Source organism: Lathyrus oleraceus, chromosome 3 (assembly GCF_024323335.1).
Source record: "Lathyrus oleraceus cultivar Zhongwan6 chromosome 3, CAAS_Psat_ZW6_1.0, whole genome shotgun sequence".
Taxonomy (NCBI): domain Eukaryota; kingdom Viridiplantae; phylum Streptophyta; class Magnoliopsida; order Fabales; family Fabaceae; genus Lathyrus; species Lathyrus oleraceus.
In genome coordinates this window covers 319,006,042-319,018,105 of record NC_066581.1, presented here as the reverse complement: position 1 = coordinate 319,018,105, position 12,064 = coordinate 319,006,042, and the positions used below count along the sequence as shown (strand labels likewise).

The window sequence follows — 12,064 nt, the reverse complement described above, 5'->3', positions numbered from 1 at the left end:
GTGTCAAATTGCTAATCTTGCAATTCAACCCCCATTCCACTGTACCTGAAGCTTAAGTCTATCATAACAAATTACTGCAATGCAAATATCAAATGTAGTTTTATCGTCTCTACAAAGACTAGTTGTATTTCAAATATTGTTCATTAGTTTATATATATAGTTTATGTTTGGTTTATCAGAAGATTTATGGATGGTGAATACTTGAAAAGTAGAATAACAGAAAATAAATGTTCGGTGTTTCAACATTGAAAAAAATTTATTGGGGTTAGACTTTATTGACATGTTCTTATGTAGCACCCCTTTTCAGTATTATAAAATTCTAATAAGTTATTAATATTACCATATGTTTCTCTCATCGCATCTAATGTTTCAGTCAATGACGTAATATTAGTAGTATTATGTAATAAACAATCTCTTAACCTATTAACTAATATGTCAACATTAAGTTTCAATAGTGAACACTGATATTAGCTTTCCATTTCATCAATATAATTATTTGTGCAGATATCAAATCTAAATACTTGTCTAGACTTTAGCATCCAATAGATGATATATTTGGATCTTGTAATGACTAGTAACTTTCGAATATCAAGTCATACCATGGAAACATGTTTTAGGTAGCTAATCCAAAACAAGCATTAAGAACGAAGAATTTATCAATATTAAAACTTGAGAGGAATTACATAGAACTCCATGGTCGAAATAAAAATATAAGTAACATAACAATTGCATCTAACCCTAACAAAAGAGAAAATTAGCCACACTTACTTATCATAGTTGTATAATCAAACCCTACAAGAAGGAAGTTGAAAAACATTAGTGGAAGATTTCTCATATAGTGCTTCTACCCTTTATCTTCCTCTCCTACTCTCTCATATTGTCATTTGCAGTAAGAACCTAGCCTCGCTAAGGAACCACCTTGAATTCCACTTAATGTGACAATATCCTATGAAATTGAACTGAATTAAAAAATGATTGAATATATTTAATGAAGGCTTGACACCCCTATTTATATAATTGGGGAAGGTAGGCTCACTAAGCGCACCATTAAGGCTTGCTTGGACCTCCTACTTTATTATAGGCTAAGTCATACTAGCTACTGTGGCGAAGCGGAAAATGACCACAGACGTTTGCATGCTCGAGATGATAAAAGAGTCGCCACTGAAGTTTATTTATTCCAAGAGGAAAGCGGGTATATCGATAAAACCCTTAAAATAAAAAAGGAAATGATCGTCGCAACCAAATTCTAGTTTGAAAGTCGGTTATGCGAGGAAAAGGTATTAGCACCCCTCATATTCGTTGTACTCAACTAGAACCATTTAGTTAGATTTATGAGTATAATGCTAGCTTTTATCATTTGTTTTCTTCTAATCATTAAAAATTGAAAAGGGAAAAGAAAAGTACGTAAAATAGGTTTTTTATTAGGGTGTTTGACAAGATTGCGAGTCTTGCTCCTATATATTCTTATGTACAATAGGGAATCAAAGATACGTAGTTCTGGGAAAGACAAAGTATATTTTTAGGGGTTTTTGGTATAGTGCTTGATAAGACATTGAATATTATTCCTACGTATCCCCAGGTGCAATGGGGATCTCAAATCTACATAGTTCTTGATAAAAAACCATATATTTGTTCGTTAGTTTTATTGAATGATGTCTAGGTCGCATTATAGTGGTTAAGCATTGCTTGTATGCTCGCGTATGAAAGGCTTAAGCATATGTTTGTAATGCGGTAGAATGGATAAAATATTGTTCATTTGTGAATCGTTTTTGGGTGGCATGGGGGTGAGAAAAGATAAGTTTGTTTGGTTAAGTATGTTTTTAGGAGGATAATGAGTACTCAGATGGTTGAGCTATACGACTCGTATTCAATTACTCAGGGAGGAAAGAGGCGTACACCAAAATATTCCTTTTTCATCCAAATTTATTATGAAATTTGTGAGACAAGTTAAGCCATAATCATTTAACAGAAGACAGACATCCGAATGGTTAAGTTATACGGCTCGTACCCAAATACTTGGGAAAAAGAGTGATATACATGAAACTAGTCCTTTTTCGTCCATCTAAGGGTGAACTAAACTCGGTTAAGTATTGTATTTTGAGTGAAAGACGAATACTTGAATGGTCAAGCTATATAACTCAGGGAAGAAAGAGGTATACAATAAATTTTTCCTTTTTCGTCCAATTTGTTTGTGAAATAGAGATTGCTTCAAGATTTTGATTGTAAAATAGGTTTGGTATGAAACTAGTTAAGAGTCTTCAAAGGTGAAACACACTTGAATTAGATTAGGTTATTAAGTTTTAAGTGGATGACGAATACTCAAATGGTCGAGTTATACGACTCGTATCCAAATATTCAGGGAAAAAGTGGTATACACTAAACTATTCCTTTTTTATTCCAATTTATGAAAAAATGTTTGAAATGATTAAGTGTCTTTGATTTGATTTGAAAATGAACTTCATAAGATCAATTGTTTAATTTATGTTAGTTTGGAATTGATCAAAAGGTTTTGATTTAATGGCAATGAGTGATAGAGTTTTGAAAACCACATGATTTTGATCAAGGTTTTAATTTGATTTATGAAATGTTAATTTTATTTATAATTTATTTATTTAATTAAGTACAAATAGTTAATAAAATAAAATAAAATAAAAAAGAATAAAATGGAAGAGGGTGCAGTTTGTAGAAAATAGGGATGCATGAGAAAAAAAAAAGCAAAAGAGTGGGGCTAAAAGGCCCACCGAACAAAAAAGAGAAAATAAAAAAAAAGTAAAATAAATAATGGAAATGGGGCGCAGAAAGCAAGCCCAAAAGGTGTTTCAAGGCCAGAGGAAAGTGGTTAAATTCCTTTGGGCCTTGCAAATCTAATGCTCCAGATTGAATCAACCTATTTGACTCTCTTTCTTTCCTTTCTTTCTCATCCATCCACTTTCTCTCTCTTTCTAACACATTCTCATTTATTTCCACCTCTCTCATGAGTCAAACAATGTGGAATGATGAACAAAGTATGAACATTATGAAGAACATTTCCATTACCAACCTAGATTTTAACAAAAACTTGTCAAATCTAAAACCTCACAACACAAACCCCTCTTAATTTTTCGCCCTGATTACGAATCAAGTAACTAATTATCCAACATAACAACCATAAGCCATGATCAAGCTTTCCCCAAAATAAACCCTAACCCCCTATTTTTCAATATTTTATCAATTACAACAACTTCTTACAACAATTGGAAGATAAATGCACAAGGAAACATAAAGAAATATGGAAAAGACAAAACAAAACGACGAAGGATTCCTTGAGACTTAAAAAAGAAAACATTCAACTAGCAATCATTGAAAGGTTCTCTGAGAATTAGCAAAGACATCCTTCAACTAACAATTATTGAAAGATCCTCTAACACTTAACAAAGTTAACTTTCAACTAATCATCATTTAAAAGGTTCCTCAAGAGCTAATCGAGAAGACTTTCAGCTAGCGAGTATCGAAATATTTTTTTTGTAAATTTTGAATTTTACCAAACAAAAAAAATGTGCAACTAGAATTCATTTGAAGTATTCTCCTAGAATTAACGGAGCAAACTTTCAGCTACCAGCATCGAAAGATTCCTTGAGACTTAAGACTTAACAGTGCAGAAACTTAAATGGTTAAGTGACAACTGAGAGATATTTTAAGAATTAACAAAACAACACTCCACATAAGACAATTAAGGCTCCCTGAGAATTAACAGATAAGATGCTCAACAAGATAAGATTGAGACTCTCTGAAACTTAACATAGTATAAACTCAAATGATCAAGCAAAAAATGGGATTTACTCTGAGAATTAACAGAACAACACTCCACAGAAGACAATTGAGGCTTTCTGATAATCAGCAGAAGGGACACTCAAATTACCAATAGATAAGATGATAACCCTATTGCAGGTTGATTGGTATCGCATAAGACAATCGCCAGTTGGGGAAATATTCCAAAATAGAATCCCTAGAAAAAATATTTAATGGGGAAAACTCTGTAGTGGAAAATCTCTAAAGGATACTTTATATGGTAACCTCTGCTTATGGAGAAAATTTAGCAGACTCACTGTGGATACACAATGAGAAAACATGTAGGGGTAAACACTTACTCAGAGCAATACCACTCGCCTGGCTAATGCTATGTATGCATGTTTAGATTGTATGGCGTAATGCTCCACCTCAATAGATACGATACACATGAACTGATACTTGAAACACTATGATTGATGCATGTAGGTGTGCTAATGGATGATTGGACTTTTGTAAGGCTTGGTGTTCCTTTGTCAAAAAGGTCAATAAAATTTGGGTTACAAAATACCAATGTCAATTGGTGTTTGATGTGCCAATGAAAATTTGACTTTGAGTACCAATGGCGTTTGCATTGTCTTTTATTGAAAAAAATTGGGTTGTAGGTAACCGATAAACACCAGGTTTTGAAAGTGTTGCCAATGAAAATTGGACTTTGGTTTTGGGATATGCCAATGAAAATTGGACTTTGGTTTATTGGATTTTCAGGATTTTCTTTGGTTGCCAATAAAGACTGGATTTTAGGTAGGTGGAAAGGGTTTGACTTTCGGATACTCCGAATATTGATGATGTTGTGATCTAAAGGCAGCCATGGGCACTCTTGGTTCCCTAAGTTTGATCCGTTGTTGGAAAGCTGTATGTTTGTTCATGGGAGAACACCAGTTTTGGTGTTGATTAGGCAATGATGACCTGTAGATGATTTTATGTCTTCGTTCATCAAGCACATCGTTGGGAATTGTTGATCTCCCTTCATAACTTTCATACTTAAAACAATTTACTGTTCTTTTTAATGCTTTTTATTTTTCCCCCAAAATTTTAATGCAATGTTTATAAAAATAGTTAACATTTTTCAAACAAGCAGAAATAACAAAAATAATTGAGAAAGTATTGATGATGAGATCATCTTTATTCAATGAAGTTTTGACCAGTAAATAGGTGATAATACATAAGGATGCAATTCCTATAAGAGGTAATTGCATAGATAATGAGAAGTAAAATGGCAATGCGAGCTGTTTTGAGTTTCCATAAAATTACAACACTGCTATATTCCTCATGCCTTCGAAGAACGCAACATTTTACTTCTAAAGAGAGTGGTTGGGTTGATTCTTCTCGTCTTGAGTTTTCCATCGTAAGTGTTGGTTTAGGAGCTGCATTCTCTTGCCTTTGGAAAAAATCCCTAATTTTTGCCTGGAGCGCCCTTTCGGGTCTTCAGTCCACTGGGATACCCTTTTTTTTCTAAGTCACATTTTTAGGTTTTTGACTTAGCGGGTTACATTCTTTTGTTTTTAACCATAACTTTTCTTGGACTATTATATCATTTTTTGTCTACCATGATACTCCCTAAGTCACCCTTGCGGGTTTTTGACTTAACATGCTTTGTATTCCTATTTTTTAGGCAAAGTATATTTCCTCTGTGCTCGAATCCATTGGAAGTGGGAACTCTTAGCTATTCATATTTGTGAGAATTAGAGCTCCTCCAGAAAAGACTTTCTTCACAACGTATAGACCTTCGTAGTTTGTATCCACTTTCCATGTGAATCCTTGGGAATCGATAAGATCTTCTTCAATACTAGGTCATCTTCTTGGATTCTCGAGGGTGGACTTTCTTGTTGCATGCCTTCTTGATATGCATTTGGTATAGTTGACCATGACATAGTGCTATCACGCGCTTCTCCTCTATAAGGTTGAGTTGGTCGAACCTTGTTTGGACCCATTCTGCCTCTTCTAACTTAGCCCCCATTAAGGCTCTCAATGAGTGGATTTCAACTTCAACAGAAAGTACTGCTTCCATGGCATATACCAGAGAGAAAGGGGTTTCCCCTATTAACATACGGACTGATGTTCGATAGCCGTGTAGCACAAAAGGAAGCATTTCATGTCAATCCTTTTAAGTTATCTCCATTTTCTGCATTTTTCTTAATGTTTTTGTTCGCTGCTTCTACTTTGCCGTTCATCTTGTGCTGGTATGGTGACGAGTTATGGTGTTCGATTTTGAAGCTTTCACACAACTCTTTCATCATTTTTTTGTTTAGATTTAACCCATTATCAGTCATGATTTTGTTGGGAATCCCGTAACGGTGTATTATGTCTTTTTTTGATAAAGCGGATAACCACTTGGTTTGTTACATTGGCGTAAGACTAAACTTAGACCCACTTGGTGAAATAGTCTATAGAAACTAGTATGAATATGTATCCATTTGAAGCTTTCGATTCGATGAGCCCGATCATGCCTATTCTCCACATGGAGAATGACCATGGTGCTGTTAGGACGTACAAAGGTGTTGGTGGAACGTGTACCTCGTATGCATTAATCTAGCATTGATGGCATGTTTTGGCATAATGGAAACAATCAGTTTCCATGAACAACCAGTAATAACCTTCCCTTAGGATCTTTTTAGCCATAGTGTGTCCTTTGGCATGGGTCCCAAAGGATCCTACATAGATTTACTTGATGAGCATGTATGCTTCGTGTCTATCCATGCATCTGAGCAAAACTATGTCATAATTCCTCTTGTAAAACATGTCTCCATTTAGGAAGAACAATCGCTTGTCCCATGAACTTCAGATATTCATGATGTTGCTACCAAATCATTTTCAGTTTGATTTTAGTGAACAAGGCATAAATGACATCCAATACTTTGTCAATTTCTTGTCTTTCATCTGCCTTATTAAAATAGTTGTTAGGGATACTCTTTTGTTAAATATTTTCTTGTTGGATGTCTACATCTTCATAAATTGCTAAATTTGGATATTCATCTAGAACTAGATCATCTTCAAGTTTCCTTCTTTATCCTTCCCCATAATTCTTGTTTACCTCAAATTCTTCTATTCATAATGCATCTTTTACATCTGATGTCATGCATTTTTCTTCTTCTTTCAGATATTCTTCTTCCAACCTTAACTCTCACCAAATAAACTTATATGGATAAAAGTTAGCTTCCTAAAATTCATTCATAAGAATTCTTACGTCCCTCTTATATTCTTTAAAAGTTTTAGTCGTCTCTTCCAAAGTGATTCCCGAATCAGGCGACCAACATGCAGGAGATACATGTGTCAATGTAAAAAAATAATTCATGACTACAAAACTCAGACACATTATTAGTCACAAAGTATAGAAGAATTCATGAAGCAACAATAACCATACTTTTTTTGTTTTCGTTTTTTAATAATAAAATAAATTTCAAATTAAACTAAAATTTTATTGCAAAGCAACAAAATTTCCACTAAAAATAAAAATTTAAACTCTATAATCTTCAGAAATCCCCAACAACGACAACAAAAACTTGATCGGTAAATTAGCAAGTATAGTAATATGCCGATATAGTAATAATGGGAAATCTCAAGTATCAATCTCAAGGGCTGCTTGACAATATAGGGTTCCCGTTTTACCTTTAGTTGAACAAAAGTAATCTTGGGTTTTGAATTAGGTTTCTAGTGAACAAGATTAAATAACATCAAAATTAAAATAGAGTAGAAAACAATATGAGTAAAGAGTGCTAGGAATTAGGGTTTGATCATAAACTCGTTAATAAGTCTAACTTGACCTTGTATCAACTTACTTTATCTTCACAGATTACCGTTCTCAAGTGTATCTACCCCTGAGTCCTTAGTGGGTAAACTTTAAACATTGAAATTAACTCACATGTTCATAGTGAATTATAGATGAATTCAAACATTCAATTATCAAGAACATATACTTTAGTCTATCAAATCATATTGGTTTGTAATTGGTATCCCTAGTCCTAGATGATATCTAAGATAGAATATTTCCATCAAGCGTTATTGTTGCGAGTCCTGCCTAACAAATAACCGTAAATCATCCCCAATTTGTCAGAGAGAGAAAGCATTAAAATCAGAAAAGAAATAAATTTATTAGAAAATAAAATATAATTTAATACAAGGTTCAAATCAAAATTATCAATGAAATCAATCTCAGGTACCCATCCCTAGCACTATGGTGCTTAGCTACACATACTAATGAAAAGAAACATTACAAAGAATCAAGATGAAAAGGTCTTCAATGGTGAAAATCCTTAAAGATTAAGCTCCAACTTGCTTCCAATGTGTTCTCCCACTCCTAATTCGTATTTTTCCGTCAAAAATCAAGTCTAAACCACAAAAAATCACTTCCTGGCTTAAAATACACCAAACCGTTTTTTTTTTGCGATTCTAGGCCCCCATACGCGTATGAGAAAGTTGATACGCGTATGGGAAGAAAATTCCAAATTAGCCTTTGGTATCTTCATGAAAGTTGTAGCCCTGGATGTTAGCTTTCATTTGCTACCAGTACCACGTTATTCTGAGTTAAGACGCTTTAGTTACGTTCAAAATACCACACGCCTATCATGATGTAAAACATGCTGAAAAATAGATTTTCCCTATTTTTCTAAAAATTCCCCGTGTTCCTTTTCCGACCATATTATGACTTCCTCATGCCTACAAAACACGTTAACCTTCCCAAAAAGATAAAAAAATATCAGGAATGATTAAAACATAGATAAATAGAAAATTAAAGAAACTGACATATAAATCACTCAAACTATATGAAAAATGCAAATAACTTGTCTACTTTCACTTGCTAAAATTATAATAACTATACCACAAATGGTGATTGATCACAACCCAAACTTAGCTTCTTTCTTGTCCTCAATCAGCTTTAAGAACAAAGAACTCATGCCATCCCCAAATGAAAGAAAAACTTTTCACGTACCACAATACCTCTAAGATCTTCTATGGCTCTCATTTGTTGCTACCTTCGGTTTTTGTTGGATTAGTGAGGTCGATTGTTTGGCCACACCTTCACTGAAAGTACTGCTTCACTTGTCAGCTTAATTCACACTCTTACCAAATCTCTCGAGTGTTAATGTGTTTTACACATAAAATTCATAGTACACAACTCTTACCAAACTTAGAATGAACATAGATCTGATAACTCACATAAATATTCTGAACATGATGGGGAAGTTTTTGGGCCATGGGTTAATATGATGTGGTTTTAAAAATAAACTAGTGGATAAAAGCTCAAATGGAGTTAACAATGGTTAATAATAAAAAAAGATGTCTAGAAAGGCTCAGGGGTAATATCAAAAACGTACCTTAGTGTGTGTAGTCATGCAACCGAAATCAGAAAAGAACGTACGCAATTCTGAATGATAAAGACATACATGAATGCTCTCTTATGATGTACATTGTGTTTGGCTTTTTCTGCTCTTACCATGTTGGGTAGAGCTGACAACCTCCGCAGTACCTCTTGCTCGATGTAGCTTCTTGATCACACTAAAATTTACGTATTTTCGACTCCGATTTCACATGCATTCTAGTTGTTTTATTGTCATTTTGTTGTGTTATTACTGTGTTTTCCTTTGTTTTCAGGTTTTTACCTTAATAGGAGCCCCGATCGAGAAAAGGAGCAAAAAAGAGCCAAAAACCCTAAAAATCAGCATTTTGCTCTTATGGCCTACCCAATGGCGGGCGCCACAGTCCAAGCCATGACGTGTCCAATTCAAACTTCCATCAACTCCCACGTTTTCCCACCACCTCCACTAAGGCGCCCCACTTTGTGCTTGTGGCGGGCGCCATGGCCTTGTGGCGAGCGCCACAAGAGGAAAACGGTTTCCTCTATTTTCAAGTTGAAGGGCATCCAAGTCAATTCCATCTTTTTTATTTGCCTATAAATAGAAACGCGAATTCAGTTTTACAATCACCCAAACTTAGAGCAGACGAAGATCCGAACGTTGGAACAAGGCGAAATCAGAAGCAACTTTGTTTCACTTAGGCATATATTCAGTTTTATAAAGTGGTAATCGCTTCGCATTGGAGTGTTACCACAATTGTGTAATTGAGTCTGTGATAGAGTCTGTACTCGAGTTTGGAGCACTTTGGAAGGAAGTTAATCCTGCCGCCATTTTCTTTTCCGCATTGCAATTTACTCAGCCCTCCGATTGGAGCAGGTTTTTATTACTCGCCTTTACTTTATTTATTTCCCGCACTCGCTTTACTTTATTTATTTCCCGCAGTCGCCTTTACTTTATTTATTTCCCGCACTCGCTTTACTTTATTTATTTCCCGCACTCGCTTTACTTTTATTTATTTCCTCGCACTCGCTTTAAATTATTTATTTTCCGCACTCGCTTTACTTTCATTTATTTTCCGCACTCGCTTTAAATTATTTACTTTCCGCACTCGCACTACTTTTATTTATTTTAATGCACTTTTATTTTACCATGTCTAACTAAATTTATAAGGTTAGAATGTAAGGATCGTAATTAAACCAGTAATCCGTACAATTGTTCGTAGAAACACTTAAAGGGCTATTTTAACTTTCAAATTAAGTTTTCTCGCACTTCAATTCCGTTGGGTAAGATCGAAAGCCGTCCAACGTCTTTTTAAACTTAATTGTTTTTAACTATTTCAAAAACAGCGGAAGCGCTTTGTTTAGTTCATTAGGAGTTTTTAACATTAAGAAGAAAAGAGATTTTAAAACTATTTTCGGACGCGTTTATAAGTTTAGAGCCTGGTTCGTAAGAATCTCTTTTGATTAAGAAATCCAGGTTATAATACTTTTCAACTTAGTCAAGATACTATATTTCTTAAAAATAGGTTTACTACTCTAACGCAATGCGCGCCTTTTTATAAGTGACAATAAGAGGGTTTGATTAGGGAGTACAACTCGGTTCTGAATACGCGAAAGCGACAGTTCCTGTTAAATTAGTTCTTTTCAAAGTAGGAAACATTGTCCATAAGTAGTTCTATTAGCAAGTACTTGGATTATCAATTGATTACGTGAATTACATTCGACCCTGTCTTTATTATATTATATTCTATTTCAATACTTTACTTTTTATTGCACACTACAAAAACACTTATTTTGATTGCCTTTGATAAACAACATAACGACAGATAACGATATATTGACACTTGGTCTCTGTGGTTCGATAATCTTTTATATTACTCTGACGCGTTCGTACACTTGCGAACACCAAGTTTTCCAACGCATCAAGTTTTTGGCGCCGTTTCCGGGGACCAATTTCGTCAAATTTCATTTTCCTGTTGTTATATCGTTTAGGCTTAGGCTATTTCCCGCCGGTCGATGCGAAGAACTCGTAGTACCGGAAGTTTAAGTTTAGTATACCCTTTGGAGGAACCTGAACGTTACGCTCGCGCACGTTTATTCTTTCATAGAATTAAGAAAGCTATGGCCGAAGATCAAAACCAAAGACCTCTTAAAGATTTCGCTCAACCATCTAACGAAGAACCTAGTTCTAGTATAGTAAACCCAATAATCCCAGCCAATAATTTTGAACTTAAACCGTCCCTGTTACAACTAGTGCAACAGAGATAATTCGCGGGTCTCGCTACCGAGAACCCAAACCAACATTTAAAAATATTTCTTCAATTAGCAGATACTTTTAAAACCAATGGAGCTTCTCCTAAGGCAATACGTTTAAGATTATTTCCTTTTTCCCTCAGAGATAAAGCTCTATCATGGTTAGATTCCCTTCCACCCAATTCCATTACGACTTGGGATAATCTTAGAAGAGTTTTCCTTGCTAGATATTTTCCCCCGAGTAAGACCGCCGTTCTTCGAAACCATATAACTAGATTTACCCAAAACCAAGGAGAATCGTTGTTCGAAGCTTGGGAGAGATATAAAGAGTTGTTACGAGCATGCCCACATCATGGCTTAGAAAATTGGTTAATCATTCAAACCTTCTATAATAGACTTCATTACAACACAAAGATGACCATCGACGCTGCCGCAGGCGGTGCTCTGATGAACAAACCTTATCCTGAAGCTAGTGCCCTCATCGAAGATATGGCTCAAAACCATCAATCATGGGGAGTCGAACGAGCGACAGTGGAGAAGAAGGAAGCCCAAGGAGGAGTGCATGAACTAAGCTCTATAGACATGATGCAAGCTAAAATGGACGCATTAGCCCTAAAGGTCGAGCATATGTGCACGAACCCGAATACTGTAGCTGCAGTTTCGTCGGATTGTGAGATATGTGGAACCCAAGGA

At 35.0% G+C, this 12,064-nt stretch overlaps 1 non-coding gene across 1 annotated transcript; it reads right to left on the bottom strand.

Moving 5' to 3' along the window:
- Positions 1-11,623: 11,623 nt before the first annotated feature.
- On the bottom strand, positions 11,624-11,730 carry LOC127133257 (small nucleolar RNA R71). The gene has a single exon (XR_007807245.1). It is a non-coding gene; the product is annotated as a small nucleolar RNA R71 (small nucleolar RNA).
- Between the last annotated feature and the right edge of the window lie 334 nt (positions 11,731-12,064).